Source organism: Chenopodium album, chromosome 7 (assembly GCF_948465745.1).
Source record: "Chenopodium album chromosome 7, dcCheAlbu1.1, whole genome shotgun sequence".
Classification (NCBI taxonomy): domain Eukaryota; kingdom Viridiplantae; phylum Streptophyta; class Magnoliopsida; order Caryophyllales; family Amaranthaceae; genus Chenopodium; species Chenopodium album.
This window is the reverse complement of record NC_137840.1, coordinates 48,752,485-48,776,481: the sequence shown is the minus strand read 5'-3', so window position 1 is coordinate 48,776,481 and position 23,997 is coordinate 48,752,485.

The following is a 23,997-nucleotide window of genomic DNA, read 5'->3' as shown; positions in this document are numbered from 1 at the left end:
TTTTAGGAACTTGTAAACCGTTCAGAGGGTGAAGGTTACACCCCTTAACGATCAAAGAGATCGTTAACTCCAATAGGTCTGGAACCAAGACTGGAAGTTCAGGGATAAAGGTTCAAATTCAATCTAAAAGAGAAAGAACCTGCCCTAATAATAGGCCTCTACTTTATTCTGCTCGTATTCATGTGCACTTTCTGACCAACATGCAATCAATAGGTTTACCCTAAACCTGTTTAATCTATGTTGGTTGAGTATTAATGCACAAACAAATCTATTATTGGCGATCACTTGAATCATAATCATATTAAACCTAAACAAGATTATTAATTATCTTATTAAGCATGATTACAAGTACAAATTCCCTTTAAACATGCATAAAAGGTGTGATCAAGCAATCACAATAAATAAATCAAGCAACATAATAATAATAATAATAATAATAATAATAATAATAATAATAATAATAATAATAATAATAATAATAATAATAATAATAATAATAATAATAATAATAATAATAATAATAATAATAATCAATTATAAAATTAATCATGATAAAGCATAAAAATATTAGCAAGATCCTTGACATGATACTAAGAAGATTAATAACAAACCCTAGCATGTCACTAAGCAATAAAAATCAAAGCTTTAGCCCTAACATGATACTAACATGATATTAAGAAATAAAATAGGAAGCATCATAGAAATCATAATTGATTTAAGGAACTTATTCTTTACCCTAAACATCATACTAAGAAAAGCATCCTAACATGATACTAGGAAAAGCATCCTAAAATGATACTAGGAATCAAAATAACAACCTAAACATGATTTCTATATCATAATATCAATAAAACAATTAAAACACTTACTTTGATGCCTCGTACCTCTTTCTAATAACAAAATACACACGTTAGTAGCTTCAATGAAAATAATAAAATTAAAGAATTAAATTAAATAATTGAAATAGAGATTTGAGACCAAACCCTTAGAAATACCAAACCTTTCACGTTAGGGCGGAGGCAATTTCGAATTTGCCTAGGTGTGTCTAGTGCTAATGTATGATGAATTGTGTTTGTAAAAGGCTAGGCTAGAAATAGGGAGAGAAAATCAATAAATTCTTGATGAGAGTTTATTAGAGTTGATGATTAGAAAAAGGGGGGATATGACCTCTATTTATAGAGAAAAAAGAGAGTCGAAAAATAAAGAAAAGAATCCGAATTCGAATCGAAATAAAACTCGATGGACAACAGATTTTGCGGATTTTGTTTTTATCATATCTTTTGATCTAGAAGTCCAAATAAAACATATGATATTTCGTTCCAATCCAATTAAAATCTTTTTTAGATAAAAAAAATATGGCCGAAATAGTAGGATGGTGTTAGTTTTGGATAGAGTTTTGTAATCCATTCATATCTTTTTCGTTATAGCTCGGACTTAATATTATAATATATCATTGGAAAGATAATTTCAAGATCTATCCAACTATATAAGATTTTGATAAATTTTATGAGGCACAAAAATAATATCTGAATATATTTCATTTCGTATAAAACAAGGATTCTTAAAAGGAGTAGTTTTATTCAATTTCAAACTCTTTGAAACATAATTATCAATCCAACTCCATTAGGATTCAAAAGAATCTTCTAGAGTATTCTAGAAGACTATAATCAATCCTAATAGCTTTAGGAATGATAATTAATAATAGGCCCTCCTTTAGACCATTGGGCCGTATGTAAGAACCAAACCAGACCTAGTTTAGTTTTTTGGCCATAACTTCTTCATTATTCATCGGAATTGGGCTTATAATATATCGTTGGAAAGGTATGTTCAAGCCCCATCTAACTATACCATTATTGGACCCTTGTCATGGACAAAACTAAATTAGAATGCACGTTTATCATAAATAGGGTAAGAGAAGAAATATTTTCAAAAATAGAAAGAAGAGATTCTTTAATAAAAACATCCTCATCACTAGACTTTTCACATTTTCACTTCATTCGATTATGTTTTGACGTGAAAGGTATTCATCACTTGGTTTTGTTTTAGGGAGACACAAATAGGTGTCTACAATGCACAACATTCAGAAATCACAATGTATAACCAAACAATTATGCCTAGTCTTCTCTATACATGATACTAGGTTCTCGATACATCTCTAAACATGCTTCTAAAGGCAAGGTTTCGTAACTTGTACGTACCTTCAGTAAACAAATTGGTTGGCCACTTAACTAACTAGAAATCACCTTTTAAAGTCCTCTCCTAAACCAAACAATAAGATTTCAATCAATACCCAAATAACCAAATTTACAGTATTACCAAACTACTTTAAAACCCCCTAAACCATTGAAATAATGCCTTTAAATTACTCACAATAGTCAAATTTAATAATACAATAATTCAACTATAAGTTTATATGTTAATTAAATTTAAAGTACGGATTATAATATGAAAATTTAGTTTAAGGTTATAAAACAACCTCATAAACACCTCTACTTGAAACAATCATTATATAGTAGGTTAGTATGTCGAAAACCTAAAAATTCATCATAAAACCATGATTTAAAACCTTTAAAACCAAGACTCAAAATATGAAATTTTAATTTAATAATAGATTGTATGAATGCAACAATCTAGTAAAACTTAAAATATATAATTAGAATTCAATTAGTTTCATAAAAGCTTAACCAAACCTTCAAATTTCACAACTTAAACCCTAAAATATACATAATTCAAATCTGAAAATTAATTTATAATTAAAATAATTGACATTAAACATAATTTACTCATAATATAATTAGATAACTTAATTAAAACGTTTTAAACCCTATAACCATGAAAAATCAACATTTAAACCCTTAATTTTTAATTAAACCAAATCTGAAATTTTATTCAATAAATTGAACATGATAAAACTCATAAATTTATAATCTTTTATAATTCATATACATAATCAAATCATAATAATAACAATTAAATAAATAAACTGACACAGTTTTAAACTTGGGTTGAATTAACAAAAGAAGAGAAAACAAGAGGGAGAAAGGAGCGAGAGGCGAACTGCTGTCGAGGGGGGGGGGGCACGGTGGACGCTGGTGTTGCGGTGGCGGCGTCGGTGGTGGCTGGTGTCGCTGGGCAGCAAGCAATTTTTTTTTAATTTTTTTTAAGACGTGAAATAAAGGAAACAAAGAGGAAATAGTAGTAGTGGTATGCACTATGTAGTATGTGAAATTAGAGAGGAAAGAGTTTGTGGGGATTTAAGAGAATGAGTTCAAGCACTTAATGTTGATAGTGGGTTTCCTAATCTTAATAGGGCTAGGATTCTTACTTGGGCTCAAATTAGTGGGTTTTAGGAGATAAGAATAATTAGTCCAAATAGATTAGTAAAATGAAATAGTGTTCTCATTTGAGTAATTTTCATAAAATATACATAAATCATTACTTAAATTATATTAAAATAATTTATACAAATACATATTTATAAAAATATTCACATAGTTACAATAAAATATAATTATAAATTTCACAAAATTATGGGGGATTACAATAATATAAGCAAGATACTAGGCATGATACTAACAAGATTAATAACAAACCCTAGCATGTCACTAAATATTAAAGATCAAAGCTTTAGCCCTAACATGATACTAACATGATGAAAGAAAGAAATAGAAAGCATCCCAATATTAGAAATCTTAGTTATTACCCTAAACATGATACTAGGAATCTTAAAGACATCCTAACATTGATACTAGGAAACAAAATAATCAAAGCATGATTTCTATATAATAACAATTAAATTACTTACTTGGATGCCTCGTATCTCTTTCTAATAACAAAATACACGCATTAGTAACTTCAAAGAAAATATTAAATCAAACAATTAAATTATAACTGAAAGAGAGATTTGGGACCAAACCCTCAGAAATTATCAACCTTTCACGTCTAGGGCGAAGGCAACTTTGGACTTGGCTAGGTGTGTCTAGAACTCGTGAATGTGGAATTTTGTAAGAGGGAAAGGTTTAGAAAAGAATAGAGAGAGATTAAGCTTCTTATTTTTAGAGACAGAATAAAGATTAGATGGTGATTGTGAATGATTGATGATGATTAAAAATGAGGAGATACGACCCCTATTTATAAGAAAATAGCCCAGAATCGATAGAAACAAATTAGAATTTGGATCTAAATAAAACTGCTCTTTGTCGCGAGCGACTAGGCCTATCGCCATGCGACAGGAATCACACATGGCGACAAACCCTGTCGTTTGGCGTTAGGCTTGTCGTTTGCAACAATTATAAAGATAAACGCGCTTTTGTACGGAATCCTTTTCTTGATATAATTAAGCAATAAAAACTCCGTTCAATCAACTTTAAATCACATTTTATCATAATAAAACACTTGTTTTATTTCAAACCAAATTCATTATTTTTCTAAAATATTAATTATCAATCCTGTTGATATTAGAACTCAAAATAACCTTCTAGACTATTCTAGAAGACTACAATCAATTCTAATAATTTTAGGAATAATAATTAATGGGCCCTCCACTAGATCATTGGGCCATAAAACCATTTCAGACCCAAATTAGTATTTGGACCATAACTTCCTCATTATTGATTGAAATTGGACTTATAATATATCATTGGAAAGCTCTTTGCGATCCCGACCCAACTACACTATTAATGGACCCTTATCATGGACCAAACTAAATTGGATTGGCTATTTTCATAAAATAGAGTTCTTTTCGAAAACAGAAAGAAAGATTTTTATTAAAATAAACACATCACAAGACCTTTTACACTTTCACCTTATTCGATAATTAAGCGACATGAAAAGTATTCATCATTGGGTTTCGTTTTTGGGGAGACACAATTGGGTGTCTACAAAAGCCCTCACGTTGACTAAGTTTGGAGAAACGCATGTTTCAAAAATAAAAGTCAAAGTAGCGATAGGGACGGCATATGATTCAGAACATTTTGCGATACTAAATCATTCTTGTAACACTGATACCTGCAAACTAGCGTTAGTTAAACACATAAAAGAGTTAAGAAACGCGTATCTTGCACTGTCGAGTACACGCCTCTAGAGTAACCAATTTTTGTTGGTGACGATCCCTACAATGGCTCGTGAACGCCATCTGAAGGTAACAGTGCCTCGCTATTTTCATTTGCTTGTGACAATCCGCCACAGTGCCTCGAGAACATCGTCGAAGGTGACTGTGCCTCGCCATCTTCAGGGTTGTGGCAGTGCCTCGCTGCTATAGACAATCTCCTCTCTGCCTCAGGACATCGTCGAAGACCGTTGCTTGTAGCTATCTTCAGAGTTGTGGTCATACCTCGCCACGACTGTGCCTCGCCGCTGTAGAAAATCTCCTCTTTGCCTAGGGACATCGTCGAAGACCGCTGCTTGTAGCTATCTTCAGTTTTATAATGATAACCTTCCCAGGAAAGTTATTGAAGACCGACGCTTGTTGATCCTCAGTGCTTTTCTTTGCTTTTCTCTTTGTTGTTACTTCGTTATAATTCCTCGCTATGCCAGTACCTCGGCGCATTTTGTAAACGAGCCGGTACTTTGGCGCTTGTGCTTGCTTGTGACCATTACCTTGGCGCTTGTGACGAGCCAATACTTAGGCGCTTTAAGCTAAGTGAGACGATCGTTGTCAGATCAATCACTTTCTACGATTGTAATCAAGCCGACTACTAATCATGTCAATTCGCTTATAGGGTCTAACTGGCGTACCAAGGTACCCAAACTGCTACATGAGGTTCGCATAGACGAGTATGGGGGCCATGTGTCCTATCGCTGAGCCAGCGCACGCAGGAACCTCCTGTTGCGACGCATATGCCTTGTCGCGACGCGATTAGAACTACGCTGCGCGTGATTTCTATCGCTTGGCAACAGAGTCGGGTTTTCCGGATTTAAACCCCTTGTTCATCATTTCACCGTTGCTGCTTATTTTCGTTCGAGTTTTCAAAAAACCTTCCTCATGCTCGTTCTTACTCATTTCTCAACAGAATTCGCTCAAGTTTTTTGCAAATTAAAGCTTTCGATCTCTAAGTTTTCTCCAAACTCCGATTTGGGTCAATTTCGTGCATCTTTGTTCGTGGGTTTTCAAAAATTTGAACCCCAATTATGCTTAATTTGCTTTTCTTGTTAAAGTTTATGCCATGAATCCTTTTGTTTATGCTTGTGTATTGCCTTGGGAGTGTTTTGAGACTTGTTTGACTCAATTTGGTGAAGAAACGAACATTTTACCATTGCCGACCCCTTTGAGTTCATGAGAACAATGTGGCACATTCATGTTGCTAGCTATATCATGCCTAATTTGTCACACTTATATTATTGTAAAAAATTGTTTGATTGCTTAAAAATGTTATTTCTGTTTGAATCAAAATCGTACTCTATTTTAGTACTACGTACTCAGTTTTTCGTTCGAACATAGTATCATGCGGCTAGGCAAACCTTAGATACCATAGAACCTTTGATTTATCATTATTTTGCATAATTTTAGCATGGCTAGACATCACGGCTCTGGTTCTCACTCCCGCGACGCTCATCGAGAGGACGAGCCTGTTGACACATGCGAGGGAGCTTCTACCAGTTTGGGGGAGTTCCTTAAGTGGGACGAGCGCACTCTCTACTTTGCTCCTATTTTTCACATCTCAAAGCGCGTGCGGCTCGAGATGACAGGCGACCGCATTCGTTGCCATGGCTTAGGCAACGCAGCTCTGATCGGTCAGATATATGACCTATATTTTTGCAACCACATCGAGTTGCGCGAGCTTTGGGAGTCATGCGGCCTGAATCCTCTTCTTTTGGCTACGCGGACCGTGCATTCTTTCATGTTGGGCCGCTATTTGGTTCGAGCTCTGGTGGATTTCTTTTAGGACACTACCAACATTTTTCACTTTTCGTGGGGCAAGATGACTATCACTCTTCTCGACTTTTCTCTCATCACCGGTTTAGAGTTTCGGGCGACCACGGTGCCTTTCTGCAGCAAAATCACGGTGTACTCTCCAGAGGTAGAGGAGTTGATCGACCCCATAGCTATTCGAGCTCGTGCTAAGGCTCGACCGACTCAAATCAGCAGTCGGTGCATTCGCCGAACCATGCCGATGGAGGCCTTTTCAAGATGGTGCGACTACCTGATAAGTGACTTTTATGTCACTTTTACGGTGTTTATTGAGTCGCTTTCCGGCTTATTTTCCAATAATTTAGCCTATTTTGTCCTTTATTTCTTTTATTTGCTTATTCTCGTCTTTTATCTTTATTTTGTGTATTTTAGTAGTTTTTAATAGTTTTTAGTTTATTTTCGTATTTTTAGTTAATAGTTCCTAGTTTCTCTCATTTTTTTATTTTATTTTATTTTCATATTTGTTTTCTTTATTTTATTTAATTTCTTTTGATTTTATTTTTAAGTTATTTTATTTTATTTTATTTTATCTTTATCTTATTTTATTTTATCTCATGGTAATACCCTCGTGATTTTGGTTCTAGGTGTTCCGGGTTTCAAAGCCATAATCGTGTTCGGAGGTCGGAGGTTCGAGTCAAAGGTTTCAATCCAAGAAGCTTCCAAGCATCGTAGTTGCTGCCCTCTTAACCTTCACTCCACCATCACCATCACCTAAACCTACACCACACCCTCTTCACATCACTTCCCCCGCTCACGCAAACCACCTCTCACTCCCCTGGTCCACTGCTTTCCACACACCAAACAACCACCAGCAACCCCTGCTCCATCTTTTCACAGCCCCACAAACAGCCCAAACCAGCCACCAAATAAACACCAAAACCTTCAGCCACCAACCGCATCTAAGCACCACAAACTCCAGCCAATTCCCCTTCACCAATTCGCACCAGCAGCCCACCAATTCACCTCTCCACAACAACAACAATAACAGTAGCAACGCTGCCCACAAATCCCCAAGAGCAGCCACCTCAAATCACCATGAGCTGCCCCCTCTTTCCTGCCACCAAAACCACTACAACCACCACCACCTCCAATCAACCCACACATCCACCACGCCAACAATTTGCAGCCAGTCGCAGCAACCCAAACCACCAGCAATCTCAACCGCATCAATCAAACCACCAATCAGCAATCACAGCAACTCACAACACTCCAACTCCCCTGCTCCAACTCTCCTTCTCACGCAACCACCAATCTCAGCCTCCACAGCCGCCAAAACCGCCAGCAACAATCCCCATAACAGAGCAGCTCCTCTCCGTGCAACAATTGCAGCACCGAACCACCCAATCTCCAACTTCAGCCACCCATCACCTCACGCACACCACAACGACAACCACCAATTCACAGCTACACTAGCAGTGAATTCCGGCCTCCCCTCTTCACCATTTGCAAACAATCGAACCTCAATTAAGGTCAAATTTGATTGGAGCTTCGCGGCCGCGCAGCCCTGTTAGAAGGCACAATTGGAGTCGAAATTTAGAGTGTATGCAGTAAGTTTGCGCGACCTCTGCGCGACGTCTTCGCGGGCGCGCAAATGTGGGTCAATCACGAGCTTTTCACGTGATTTTAATGAAAATCGGATGGCCACAATTTGATGCTAGATTATGATGAAGCTGATTTACGGTGAAGATGATGGTTGGATGATGATGATCAGAGAGGAGCAGCCACGAAATGAAATTCGTGGGTCTAGTGGGAATGTTGGGGGTTTTGGGGTTATTTTTCCATTTCATTTCATTTTCTTTTCTTTTCTTTTAATTTATTTTAGTTTTGTTTTTTAATTTAGTTTTAATTAGTTTTATTTATTTTTTATTATTTTAACTTGTATTATAAATACCCCCTTTGGAGTTATTTTCTCTCAACTTTTAATCAACATTTTATATTACCTAGATTAGATTAGTTTAGCCTCTTTTATTTTTTTCTCTCTCTTAGGGTTAGATAAGGATTTTCTCTCTCTAGTTTAGGAGTAGTTTTAGAGAGAGAAAGCTTGGATTTCCATGGAGTTTTTGAGAGGTTGAAGAAGCAACTTTGTGGAACTTCTTCTCATCTATTCAATGAGCATTTTCTAACTTTCTCTCATCTTTATTGCTTTGCTTAATTCTTAGTTTTTGCTTTTTGTTTGTTGATTTGAGTAGATTAATTAGATTGTTTGTTTGATCTTGTTTTATTCTTATTTTACCTTGTTTTCCATGTCTATCTTCATTATGTTAGCTTAGGTCTTGTTCTGGGAATAGGATGAAGGTTATATTAATGAATTGAATGATTGATTGTGATTAGTATGAAATTGTTTCTTGATTATTGTGTATGGATGATGCTTTTATGGATTAGAATCCTTCTAGCTAATTGATTCTATGCTCTTAATTGTGCTTTCAATCAATTGTGCGAGAGTGAGTTGATTGAGAGCCCTAAATTCTTCCATACCTTTGCTAGGCTAGTTGCACGAGAGTGAATTAGTTTAGTAGGATAATTAACATGTTTAATTGTGCGAGAGTGAGTTAAATGTGTTGATGTTCCTAATCGAGGTCATTTTCATATAATTGTATGATGTTGTTGAATGCATTGATGTAATTGGATTCCACTTTCCCAAGTTTTAGTTATTTGCTCTTAGTAGTGTTTGGTTTAATCTCTCTCTATCTCACAACCTTTCCTACTAGTCTAATTTGCACAAATTGATACACTTAGTCTTCGTGGTTTGACCCTTTACTTGCCACTAACTTGTTTAGTGTAAATTTAGGTATTATAAATTTCTAATTTGGTTAGGGTTAGTAGACCAACGACCTACTTTCACCCCTCAATCACTACCCTTGTTTGCTTCTAACTTCTCTATGAGCATCCCTGCAAAGAAAACGAGCCTTGATCTGGGCAATGTGCACCAGGGCGGATAGACCGTCCACCCAGTCCCGCTACCCACTTCTGATAGAGAAGGGTTGCGCTCCTATGTCAGGCGGTTCAATCTGGTGAGAATCCAGATCCAAGGACTGTCTGACGAGGTGGCTTATACAAACTTTTTTAAAGGCCTGAAGGACGGGTCGAATTTCAAGTTCGAACTCGTCCACAAGAAAATCTTCACCCTCCAAGGAGCCCCGATGGAGGCGGAAGCCTATATACAGGAGACCGAGCTCTGCTCCTCAAATAAGCAGTCGGACTCAAAGAATTCTAACAGATAGAAGGAGAGTCGGCCTACTCAACCGTCTGTAAAACCAAAAGAGAGAAAAAAGAAAAAATAAATCTGGGCGGTTGAAAACACCAATCAGTCGGCCTAGAAGAAGAAAAAAGAGTGGAAGTCGTACGTTCCAAGGTACAAGTTCCACAAGGATAGCTACTCCATCCTCATGGATATAAAGGATCGGCTGACTTTGGAAAAGCCAACTCCAATGAAAGGTTCTGCTGAAAATCGGAACAAAAAAAAGCACTGCCATTACCATGAGGATGTCGGCCATGACACCAACAACAGCTATAGCCTCAAGCGGACGCTTGATCGTCTGGCCGACAAAGGAGCGCTGAAGTCCTATGTGAAGTCCAAAGCGACTTCCAATGTGAATCCGGGGCAGTCTAGCAAAAAGACTCCCCATCCTACGGGTAGTTCCGAAACCGATGAGGAGCTAGTCTACACAATAGCAAGCGGATTTGCCAGGGGTGGCCCGACCATTCGGGGCACTAAGGACCAGCTTCAAATGATGGTCCATTCTATTAAAAAGGGACAGTTTGCTAACACATCCGCCTTCTCCAAAGTCATCATCATCGAAAAGGATAGATTCAAAGTCCGTCGGCCGCATGATGATGCTGTGGTCATAGAATGCAAAGTGGCCAACCAAAAGGTTGGCCGCATCTTAATCGACACAGGAAGCTCCTCAGACATCTTCAACCGCAAATGTCTATCCAACCTCAAATATAGGCCGGATAGCATGATGGATGTCTCCCATCCCCTTGCTGGGTTTGGGGGAGGAGTTGTGCACCCTATCGGATGGATTGATCTGCTTGTCCGCCTGGGAAAAAAGGGAAGCGGTTGGCACATGACCATCCGGTTTCTAGTGGTTAAAGAGCTGACCGCCTACAATCTCATTCTTGGCTGACAAACTCTTAACGAGTGCAAGGTCGTCATCATCCCTTCCCTGATGTTGGTCAAGTATGAGAAGGATGATGGAACTGTTGGCTCCCTGAATGGGGACCAAAAGACGGCTCGAGAGTGCTATCACTCGGACGTTAAAGCCCGCTACAGCTGCAGCCGATCAGGGTAAAGAGCGACCTTGATGAAATCAAGGATGACCATTCCACTCCATAAGCCGCCAAGAAAAGAAAAACTGATCAACTAGTGGTGGTCAAAAAAGAAAAATAGCAATCACTTACCGGGGAACGGTCAGATGACCTCCATCCCCGGCATGCTGGAGAGCACATTGATATTCATGTGGATGACATTCGGCTAGAGCGAACTGTTAAGGTGGGGACGACTGCTTTTTCTAAGTTGGGTGCAAGCTTGCACCATCTGCTGAAAGAATTAAAAGACATCTTTGCCTTTGAAGTGGAAGAGATGCTAGGCATCAGCCCGATGCTTGTTGTCCAAAAACTCGTCGTGGATCTTAAAAAGAATCCCATTTGACAAAGGAAAATAAACCATGACGAGGAGAGAATTCAGGCGGCAGCTGCTGAAGTGAAAAATTTGTTAGACGTTAGTTTCATTCGGCCTTGTAACTTCCCTGATTGGGTTGCAAACATTGTGTTGGTAAAGAAGCCAAATGGTACCTGGCGCATGTGCGTTGATTACAATGACTTTTGAAGATCAACAGTCTGGTTGACTCTACAGCCAAACATGCCCTGATGAGTTTCATGGATGCTTCATCAAGCTTCCACCAGATTCCCCTGTGGAAAAAAAAATTAAGAAAATACAGCATTCGTCACTTATCAGGGGTTATTCTATTATTAGACGGCCTACTACTTTCCAACGAACGATTAATACAGTCTTCATTAATCAGATTGGGAGGAATATACAGGCGTATATTGATGACATGATAGTCAAATCCAAGCAGCAGGCGGATCGCCTTGCTCATCTCCGAGAAACATTCGCCACACTCAGGCGGCACAAGGTCATGCTTAATCCCAAAAAGTGTGTCTTTGGTGTTAAATCTAGGAAGTTTCTCGGATTCCTTAATTACCAAAAGGGGATAGAGTCCAACCCTGAAAAAATACAGACGATCATCAACATGTTGTCGCATTGCACTGTTAAGGAAGTACAAAAGCTAATAGGTTGCCTGGCGGCTATGGGGAGATTCTTCAGTTGGTCAGGCAATAAGTGCCTCTACTTCTTCCAGGAAATCAGGAAGAAGACTATATTTGAATGGGGGGATGATGCTGAGGCGACCTTCCAAAAGTTGAAAGCACATCCGCACTCTCTTATGATAGATTAGAGCATTGATTTTCTTTCAATTTATTAGAAAATTAATTTTAAGTCAATTTACTTTATTTTATTAATGTAATTTCATCTTTTTAAATTAACTTTTTACATTTAAAATTCTTATTAAAGCAATGAAAACAATTTAAATTATACGAAATTCAAAATTTTCTAGAAAACACTAATATTTGCCCAAATTAATGCGGAACACCTAGCGCTTCAATTCGGACTTTGTTGCCGTCTAGAATAATTGTCGGGATGCGCTGGAGTTTGTCGTTGTGCAACAGCTGATTTTCGTTGCGCTAGACTAGATCTTTGCACGCCGACTGTTCTGTTGCTGGAGAATCGAATTTTGTGAGAATTTGATCCGTGCCATTTATGGAACCTTTAGGCTATGTTTTCTTTATATTTTTATGCTCGTTTTTAGTCGTTTATGTCGTGTTTTTAGGGAATAATGCTCGAATTGCGTGTTTGTGTGTTAGTTTAGAGAATGCGTGCTTTTAATGCTTTTGTTATTATTTTATTCATTTCTCGGCTATTTCTCTCGCTTATCTGTTTCTATATCTTATTTTGTAGGTATGTCGAGTTCCCGCAGATTTAATAATAAAGGAGGAAGCTCAAGTGCATTCAAGGAATTTAACGGGGCCAAGTTAGGAAAGCCAAGCACGCAAGTCAAGCCAATCCAAGCAAGCTCTTAAAGCAAGAGTTCCAAGGTGGCGATCTCGAGTGTCACGGAAGCGAGCTCGAGTTCCTGTAAGTGCAGCAGCCCGAGCTCCCTTGCGCGCAGCCCGAGCAGCCACGCGCCCTGCAACTCAGCCGCGGGCGCGGGGTGGCTGTGCATCAAAATCCACCAATTCGACCAGGAACATGGAGAGGGTAGGCCTCGTGCACCCCGAGGGCGCGGGTTCCAGCCGCGGGCACGGGTTTGGGGGTTTTCTCCTCCACGGGCGCGGCCGATTTCTCTGCGGGCACGGGTTTTTGGGTTTTACTTGCGATTTTTTTAATTTTCTCCTTTTGTGTAAATAGTGTACGACCTTCTTTATTCTTCATACATGAAATACTTTAGTTTAGAATAGTCTCTCTCTAGAATTAGCTTATATTAGGAGGTTCTCTCTCTAGATTAGGTGTAGTTTTAGAGAGAGAAAGTGAAGGATTTCAATAGTGATTGAGAGATTGAAGATACAAGGGTGATAATTGTGTTGAATATCTTCTCTATTATCAATGAGCATTCTTAACTCTATATCACCTTATTGCTTTGTTTAATTTCATGTTTGTTTGGATTGATTTTGATGTTTGATGCTTAATTAGGGTAATTGTTCTTGATATATTGTTGATTCTTTATTTCCATAGTTGTTAGTTGATAAATGATGATAGTTGAGTAGTTGTTGGCTAGGAATTGGGTGAAACTTGTATGATTGATTAATTGTGATTAATTTGGGAATTATGTTGATTGATTGTTGAGATTAAAGTGATTAGTGAAGGTTTGCTTGTGTGCAATTCGATTAGTCCTTGAAAATTATGCTAGATTGCATTGTAATTGCTAATGACACAAACAATTGATTTAGAAATTACAATTATCGATTGGTTTTGATTGTGATTCTCTTGGTTTGTTATTCATAGTGAACCCTAGCTTAACAATTAGGATATAGCTCTTTGATTCCAATTGATTGCCCTTATCATTAGTCTTCAAAACCTTTGATTGGCATGCTCTTTCCAAGTTATTGCTATTGACATGATTATTTGTTGATCCCCGTTTCTAGTGTTTTATTTTCTTGGTTACTTGTTTTGTTAGTTGTTAGTATTCTCTCTTACCTTCGTCTTTGACCTAGCTTAGGCGCATAATTGAAAGTGCTTGAACATTACCGTTCCTTTGGGTTCGACCCTTGACTTGCCTCTATACTCGTATTTAGGTTTGTTAAGTGTTTATAAATTTAGTTTGGCAGAGGGAAGATTAGATAACGACCTAGTTTTCCCATCGTCAAAATGGCGTCGTTGCCGGGGAATGGTGTCTATGTTTGAGTGTTTTTTATTGCTTGAGTCTAGGTCTTTGTTTATACTTTTATTTTATTTGATTTTCGTGTGTGTTGTGAAAAAATAAAATGGCATGTCTATCATTTCCTCAATTTGACAATGAGCCTTTTTGTGAATATTTCATTAGACTTGAGGGATTTTTAGACTATAATTGTTGTAGTCTTTGGGAGGCTTGTGAGATTTGTTATTTGGTTTGAATGAGCATACTAGAAATGAAGTTAAATGAATGCATAATGGTGAATTTAGAGCATTGTCAATTGATGATGCTTGGGATTTTTATGTTTTGTTTGCTAGGGATGTTTATAATAGGGGTAATCATGATTCTAATATTGATGCACAATGTCTTAATTGATTCTTCTAATTTTAGCATGATTTCCCATGATTTGTTACATGATCCCTTAAGTGAACCTAGAACACATGATTTCAACTCTATTTCCCTTTTTGTTCATGATGATGAAGTACATGCTCAAGTTGATGCTAATGGTGTGTTTCAATATTCTTCATTAATTACCATGCCTTCTTGTGATGTGCTTCATTCCCTTGATGATAAATCTCATGTGTTTGATTGTGCCCCCACTCCCCAATGTGATGCATATGCTCATGATCTTAATGTTGATTCTTTCAATTTTGGTTGTACTTCTTCTTTTCTCTTGTTGAGCCTCAACCTTCTACATCTTTTGAATCTCTTGTTGATATATTTGAGTCTCAAATTAGGTGCATTGAGCTTGATAATGAGCTTAGGCCTAGTAAGGAGATGATTCTTAATTCTATGAGAGGTCAATTAGAGATAATGAAAAAGAATGAGGAGCGTATTAAGGAGGAAAAGAGAAGAGGAGAAGAGTTAGAAAGCCAATTGTCATCCTTGATGCTTGTTTGTGAAAAATCCCAATGTAATGTGTGTGTTGAGGATGATGATGATGATGATGATTTTGAGCAACCAAGAGAGTGAGGATCCCATTGGTGAGCATTTGAGTGAAGGAGAAGGAGTTGAGAATGAAGAGAGTGTTAATTTCAAAAACCCCAACTCTCCTTCCCATCTTGACGAGTCTCTTATGCATAATTGTAATTCTTCTATTCATGAGTATTTGGACTCGATTGAGGCTATGACCAATATGTTCTTTGAGTGTCAAATCAAAACCCATAGCCTTTTGAGTGAATTCATAGAGAATGCTTCATGGGTAAAAGATGATTTTGAAATGAATTTACATCCATTCATGCATGGCTTTGAGACTTTAGGCTTTAAGGAAGTTGAGGGAGTAGTTGTTCATGATTGTTGTGAAGGGGATTATGTAGTTCCTCTTGGAAGTTGGATGTTTGAGGGAGATGATGATCATGAGTGTTCTTCTTTTGAGGATTCTATGATTGATTTTCATGCTCTTATTTGTGATTTGAGGCATGGTGGTGAGGAAGAATTCATTTGTGAGACCATAGCCCCTATTCCCTTTTCTCATATCCCTTTTTCAAGGAGGTTTGACCATATTCCTTACACTCCTATATCCCTCCCTTCCTTTGTTGATGAGCCTATTGGGAACCCCCTTGTCTATGATGATCTTAATGTCCCTCATTCGTCTATTGTTGAGGAAAAGGGTGATGTTGCCACCCAAAAATATTTTAGTGAGGAGGATTTGCCTTTTTATTTTTCTTTCCATTCTTTTATTCCCCCTTCTTCTTCTTCTTCTTCTTCTTCTTCTTCTTCTTCTTCTTCTTCTTCTTCTTCTTTTTCCTTTTGATCCCTCTTCTTCTTTTTTTTTTAATCTCCCTTCTCACTTGCTTGCAACAATCTAATTGCACGTTCTTATCCCGTCATTTGATTATCGTTTATCTTACGAAATGTGTAGTAGTGTATTTGACAAGCTCTTGTGTACGTTGAATTATTATTTTCTAGAGCGATCAAGCTTGGACCTTAAGCAAGCCTTTCTCGGGAAGTAACCTGTGTTTTATTGCTTTCATTTTATTTTCTGTTTAGAATAGATTTTCTCTCACTGAAATGTTTATGTGCCTTTCTCTAAGTACATGACTTGATATACTTTGGTGCATTGGCTTGAATCAAGAATCAAGGAAGATTGACTCCTATTTTGCTAGCATATAGAAAGCAAGTTTCAATTCTTGAGGAAATTGGCTTTGAAAGGTTGAATTGGGTCATTTGCGGGTATTTACACCCACCTAAATCCGGTAATATCTTTCCTTGCTCTTTCTCTAATGGTTGATTCCTTGTTGGACATGTGTTGGTATTGTTGGATTAATCTCTTTGTTTTCCCCTCCCGTGGAATATTTGATTTATATTTGAGCATGTTGTCTCATTCAAGCTTGGGGGAGGGTATTCTATCATGTTTGGTGGAATGTTGATTCATATATGCCATGCACATTTGTATATGCATTTCCGTGTTCTTAATTGTGAAAAATCCCAAAAAGATTTTTGTTTCATCAAGGCAAATTTGCAATGTATCTTTGTTTTGTTCTTGCTTTGGACATAATACTTTTGGACTTATCTAATTGTATGTTTTTCTTCTAAAATGGTAACGGTGTGCACGGTTTGAGAGTATGCTTGGTTGATTCTAGGATAAAGCATGCTAAGCTAGTTGGTTATAAGTAGTGGGACCATGAAACCGGATTCTACTTGTTTGTGGCATGTTGGTAGTTGCTTCCTATAGTCGAATTGGCACCAATAGTGAGTTTTTGCTACATCCACGTGAGGTTCATTATTTTTCAAGCCTTCAACATATATTTGCATGAGCGGCATGGATCCTTGACTATTGCGAACCTAATCTAGAATCTTTACTCATAATTCTCAAACTCGAGAACGAACAATCTAGGGAGGACAAAGGCATCTTTTCGGGGTGGTAATTTTTCTTTTCTAGGTTAATTTTATTTTCTTTTTAGTTCATTGGGTTTACATTTGCCTTCTTGCTAACCATTTGAGCCTTTTCCCTTCTTTCCAAGCCACATCTTTAGATCTTGAGCCTTTTGTTTCATTTTCGTTTCCATTCTTGGTTTTTGTGAAGCAATTGATCATTGTTGTTGGAGTTTGTGGTGGAGGAGTTTGGATATTTGGTCCTCTTGAAAGCAAGTTTATGTTGTGATATTTGTGTGAATAATGGAAAATGAATGATGGAAAGAGCCGTCCAAAGTCAAAAGAGGCAAGGACATAATAAATGCAAAATTAAAAAAGCCGTCCAAAGTTAAAGAGGCAAGGACAATTGCTTTGAAAGAAATGAAAATTAAAAAAAAAAAAGTTAAAATGAGAAAATTCAAAAATATTTTGATGTGATTCTTTTCCCTTTTCAAGCATTAAAGACAATGCTTCCTTTAAGCTTGGGGGAGAAGCGTTTACGCCTTTTGTATATATGCTTGTGGATATAGCTTTGAATAAGCTTGAGGGAGTTAGTTTAATTTGTTTTTGTTTGGCGATTGCTTGGTTATGAGGAGAAGGTTTGATCACCCTTTGCCTCACTAATTAGGAATACCGCCAAATTTTAAGCCTACCCTCACCCTTTTTGCCCTTACGTTACAACCATTGGGAAAGACCTTTTGACATAGAGGTTGAGTCACATACCGAGGGAGGGCATTATGAGTTAAAGCCTAAGGAGAGGGGATGCATTGTCAAGACGTCGAGTACCCCAAAATTATCTTTTTTTCCGGTTCCTTCGTGGAACTTTTGAGATGCTCACTAGAGGAAGATATGAGACTAGTAGGGAGAACGCGGTAAGACCGTTTGGGATGAAAGTGGATTGCGTTTCTCTAGTTCCTATGCTTAGCATATTTATGTTTCAATCAACCTCGAGTATCTTGGAACGTGCACTCCTTTACTTGTTTAGAAAGAGTTGCATCCATTTGTGCATGTACATTTGAAAAAGTCCTTTCATGAACATGTGTTTGCTCTTATTTTCTTTTGATTTCCTTCTCATGCTATGCCTTGTTTGTATTATTACGAGAGTTATAGGTTAATCTCTTAGGAAACCTTTACGAGAGCATCACTCGTCCTCTAGGGCGATCTAGGGGTTTAAATGGCTTGTCTTTAGTTGCTAAAATTGACCGTGATTGATAAGAAAGTAAGTTAGTGTATATTCCCATATTCTCTATTTTTCTTGTTTCTTTCTTTGTTTGAATAATGTCTTCATTTTTCCCTTGGGTTGGATTTTGTTTTGCTCAAGGACGAGCAAAAGTTTAGCTTGGGGGAAATTGATCCGTGCCATTTATGGCACCTTTAGGCTATGTTTTCTTTATATTTTTATGCTCGTTTTTAGTCGTTTATGTCGTATTTTTAGGGAATAATGCTCAATTTGCGTGTTTGTGTGTTAGTTTAGAGAAATGCATGCTTTTAATGGTTTTGTTATTATTTTATTCATTTCTCGGCTATTTCTCTCGCTTCTCTGTTTCTATATCTTATTTTGTAGGTATGTCGAGTTCCCGCGGATTTAATAATCAAGGAGGGAGCTCAAGTGCATTCATGGAATTTAACGGAGCCAAGTTAGGGAAGCCAAGCACGCAAGTCAAGCCAATCCAAGCAAGCTCCGCAAGCATGAGTTCCAAGGCGGCGATCTCGAGTGTCAAGGAAGCGAGCCCGAGTTCCTAGAAGTGCAGCAGCCCGAGCTCCCTTGCGCGCAGCACGAGCAGCCACGCACCCTGCAGCTCAACTGCGCACCTAGCCGCGGGCTGGCTGTGCATCAAAATCCACCAATTCGACCAGGAACTTAGAGAGGGAAGGCCGCGGGCACCCCGAGGGCGCGAGCCTAGCCCCGCGAGCGCGGTTGTAAGGGTTTTCTCCTCCGCGGGCGCGGGTTTCTGGGTTTGTATATATAGTATACATACTTCTTTATCCTTCATACATGAAATACTTTAGTTTAGAATAGTCTCTCTCTAGAATTAGGTTAGATTAGCATGTTCTCTCTCTAGATTAGGAGTAGTTTTAGAGAGAGAAAATGAAGGATTTCAATGGTGATTGAGAGATTGAAGATACAAGGGTGACAATTATGTTGAATATCTTCTCTATTATCAATGAGCATTCTTAACTTTATCTCACCTTATTGCTTTGTTTAATTTCATGTTTTTTCGGATTGATTTTGATGTTTCATGCTTGATTAGTGTAATTGTTCTTGATATATTGTTGATTCTTGATTTCCATAGTTGTTAGTTGATAGATGATGATAGTTGAGTAGTTGTTGGCTAGGAATTGGGTGAAACTTGTATGATTGATTAATTGTGATTAATTTGGGAATTGTGTTGATTGATTGTTGAGATTAAAGTGATTAGTGAAGGTTTGCTTGTGTGTAATTCGATTGGACCTTGAAAATTATGCTAGATTGCATTGTAATTGCTAATGACACGAACAATAGATTTAGAAATTGCAATTATCAATTGGTTTTGATTGTGATTCTCTTGGTTTGTTATTCATAGTGAACCCTAGCTTAACAATTAGGAGATAGCTCTTTGATTCCAATTGATTGCCCTTATCATTAGTCTTCACAACCTTTGAATGGCATGCTCTTTCCAAGTTGTTGCAATTGACATGATTACTTGTTGATCCCCGTTCCTAGTGTTTTATTTTCTTGGTTACTTGTTTTGTTAGTTGTTAGTATTCTCTCTTACCTTCGTCTCCGAACTAGCTTAGGCGCATAATTGAACGTGCTTGAACATTACCGTTCCTTTGGGTTCGACCCTTGACTTGCCTCTATATTCGTATTTAGGTTTGTTAAGTGTTTATAAATTTAGTTTGACCGAAGAATGATTATATAACGACCTAGTTTTCCCCTCATCAGAATTAAAGTGGCCGCACCCTGTAAAGGGTTGCCTACGTATTCTTCCTAAGGAATCAGACCAAACTTAGCTCTCTTGAGTATCCTACTCAAGTAATTATGGGTAGTACTTCTTAAGTTGGTCAAGATTTGTCATGTTTGAAAATTCATTACCATCCATGTCAGTTAATTTTGCAGCACCTCCTAATAGGATGGTTTTGACAATGTATGGTCCGAACCAATTAGGCCTAAATTTGCCTCTTGGGTCTAGAACATTCTTCCTTAATGCTTTTAACATCAAGTCTCCTACCTTAATTTTTTTTCTTGACTTTCTTATTAAAGTGCCTAGCCATAAGAGTTTAGTAGCATTGAGTATGATGTAGAACTTTTAGTCGTTTTTCATCAAGTAGAATTAGCTCTTCATATCTTGCTCTAGTCCATTCAACTTCATCGAGTTTACTTTCTAATGCTATGCATAAGTGTAGACACCCAAATGTGTCTCCCCGAAACCGAATCCAGTGATGAATACCTTTCACGTCTTTTGATTATCGAACAAAGTGAAAGTGTGGAAAGTCTAGTGATGAGGATGTTTTTATTAAAATATTTCTTTTTTTGTTTTCAAAAATATTTCTTTTCTTACTCCTATTTATGAAAATAGCCAATCCAATTTAGTTTGGTCCACAATAAGGGTCCAATATAGTGTACGTAGTTGGATTGGGCTCAAAAAGAGCTTTCCAATGATATATTATAAGCCCAATTCCGATGAATTATGAGGAAGTTATGAATTAAATTAGATAAGGCCCCATGATTTTAAAGGTGGCCCAATGATCTAGAGGGGGGCTATTAATTATATTTTAAAGATGTTTTATTTAGAATAAAATATATTAAATCTGATTCCAAAAAACTGCTCGGACACATAATTACCTGTAACCGGTGTTAAAGGTAATTACACGTGGAAAAGCGCATTGACTTTTAGACCAACGCTCGACGACAGAGTCGTCACCAGGCACTGACCTTCGTCGCCTGGTGTAGGCATCGTTTGAAGTGCGCTACGTTAAAGCATGTTGTGATTATGCTTGGCACTCATAGGAAGTGGGAATTGACATAATACGATTAGGGACAAAGCAAAGTAGGGAGCCGCCAACAAGTTTTTATGGAACTTGTAAACCATTCACGGATCATTTAAGGCAACCACGATTAAGGGACAACGAAGGAAACAACGATTGACCCGTGAAGGTTACACCCCATTCATAATACATGAGATTACTAACTCCATATGGTTCGGAACCACGAAAGGAGGATCGGGGATGATGGTACAAAGTGAGTCATGGAGTCACATTCGCCCGTATTGGCCTCTACTCGATTCTTATAGCAAAAAAGTGATTCTTGCGATCTCAAAGGCATACAAACAAAGATTCAATTTGCTCCAAACTATTATTATGCTAAATTGGTTTAATATTAATGCAACATATAATTCTAAAATTTGTGATCACTTGATTAAACAATAAGATTAAAAAGGAACCTAAACCGGTTGTCCAAATTATCTTATTAGGCGTGATTTTCAATTACATATTCCCTTTAACATGCAATATGGTGATCAATAAATACAATAAAATAAACATTAATATTGGAAGCAATTCAACAATAATAGCTTTAGCCAAATCAAATTATAAAATCACCTAATCATGATGCTAGCAATATTAAAATTAAATAAGAAATAAATTAATTAATTACTCACATTCCGCGCATTCCTTTAAATTGCTACGTCATGAATAAATTGTTAGTAAATTCAATAAAAAAATATAAATCAAATGGAAATTAAATTAAATAAATGTAGATTTGATTTGGTCCAAACCCTCAGTAAGTTATACCTTTCACGCCTTGGTTTAAGGACGGAACCTCGGGTTAAGTATGAACTCCTTGGAGTGCTTAGGGGAAGAATGGTGTAATTAGGAATATAGGTTTAAGGCTTAGAACATGAGAGAGAGAGAAAAGAGAAAGATTTTTGGTGTAAAAGAGAGGAAAAGAGAAGGATTTGATGCCCCGAACTGTAGAAAGGAGGGGGTATTTATAGGGAAAATGAGTAGAGGGAACACACGAAACCCTAAAAAGATAAAAACCCTAAAAAATAATGTCGCGACACGGCAGGGCACACCGCGACACGGTGTCAGGCACCGTCAGACGGGGGAAAACTGAGTGACGTGGGAAATAATTAGGTTATGGAAAAATAAAACGCGTGAAGGGTTTATGCGGAAAGGATACGGAGCTGCCCCATGTCACAGGAATGGGCACCGTGAAACGGGAAATCCTACCGTGACACGACAGTTTTCCCCGTGTCGCGGCACAGTTTCCCGTGACGCGGGGAAGTTTTGTGTCCAAATTCTCAGGCGCGTGGGGAAAGAAACGCGGAAAAAGCACGGGTAAGCACCGTGACACGATGAAAAATCCCGTTTCACGGTACCAGGCCCCGTGCCACGTCAGCAAGCCCCGCGTCGCGACAGTTTTGGGCCGAGTTTAATGTTTTGCTCATATCTTCTTCGTTTTAAATTGTAATTGGGCTTATGATATATGGTTGGAAAGATTATTTTGAGGCCTATATAAAAAAATAATAATTGGATCAAAATTATAAGGGAACAAAATCAGTTTCTCTCAGTTTTGCGATGTGGACACGAAAAGAGGAAAACAAGTAATGGTTTAGGGAAATGAGCTAGGAAATGGATTGGTTAATGAAATGTATTGAATAGAACATGGATTTAAGCACTCCAAAGATTAAATACTAAACTCGACCAGTAATGGATGTGAAAGGCTGTTCCACTTCGGGTTTGGTTTTGGGGAGAAATTTTTAGGTGTCTACACCTGGCGCTGGCCTTCGTCGCCTGGCGACGAGCATGTCGTCTTGCGCTGACTCCTGTCATTTACGACATGAGGTATTTTATTCCGAATATTATTTTCATCGATCCCGTGCTATTTTTCCTATAAATAGGGGTCGTATCTCCCTGTTTTCAAATGATCTACATCTACAATCATCTCTCTCTTTCTCTCTCTAAAAGCTAGAAGCTTTCCTTCACTCTCTCTTCTTTTTCTAAACCTTCCCTATCTCAAAATTCCTCATACATTAGCTTTAGAAACACATAGTCAAGTTTGAAGTTGCCTTCGCCCTAGACGTGAAAGGTTGATAATTTCTTAGAGTTTGGTCCCAAATCTCTATTTCCATTATTTAGTTTAATTGTTTATTTTACTTGAAGTTACTAACGTGTGTATTTTGTTATTAGAAAGAGGTACGAGGAATCGAAATAAGTAATTTAATTGTTTTTATTAATCTTTTGATATAGAAATCATACTTAGATTATTTTGTTGATTTCTAGTATCATGTTAGGATGTTTTATTGCTTCCTAGTATCATGTTTAGAGTAATAATTAATATTTATAATATCAAGTATGATTATTTTGATGCTTCCTATTTCTTTCCTAATATCATGTTAGTATCATGTTAGGGATAAAGCTTTGATCTTTAATGCTTAGTGACAGATTAAGGTTTGTTATTAATCTTGTTAGTATCATGCCTAGGATCTTGCTAATAATATTATGTTCTAACATGACTATTTTAATTATGATTGCTATTTTAATTATGATTATTATGTTGCTTGATTTTTATTATTGTTATTGCTTGATCACACCTTTTAATACATGTTTAAAGGGAATTTGTACTTGTAATCACGCTTAATAAGATAATTAATAATGTTGTTTAGGGCTAATATGATTTTAATCAAGTGATCGCCAATAATAGTTTTGTTTGTGCATTAATATTCAACCAACATAGATTAAACTGGTTTAGGGTAAGCCTATTGATTGCATGTTAGTCAGAAAGCGCACATGAATAGGAGA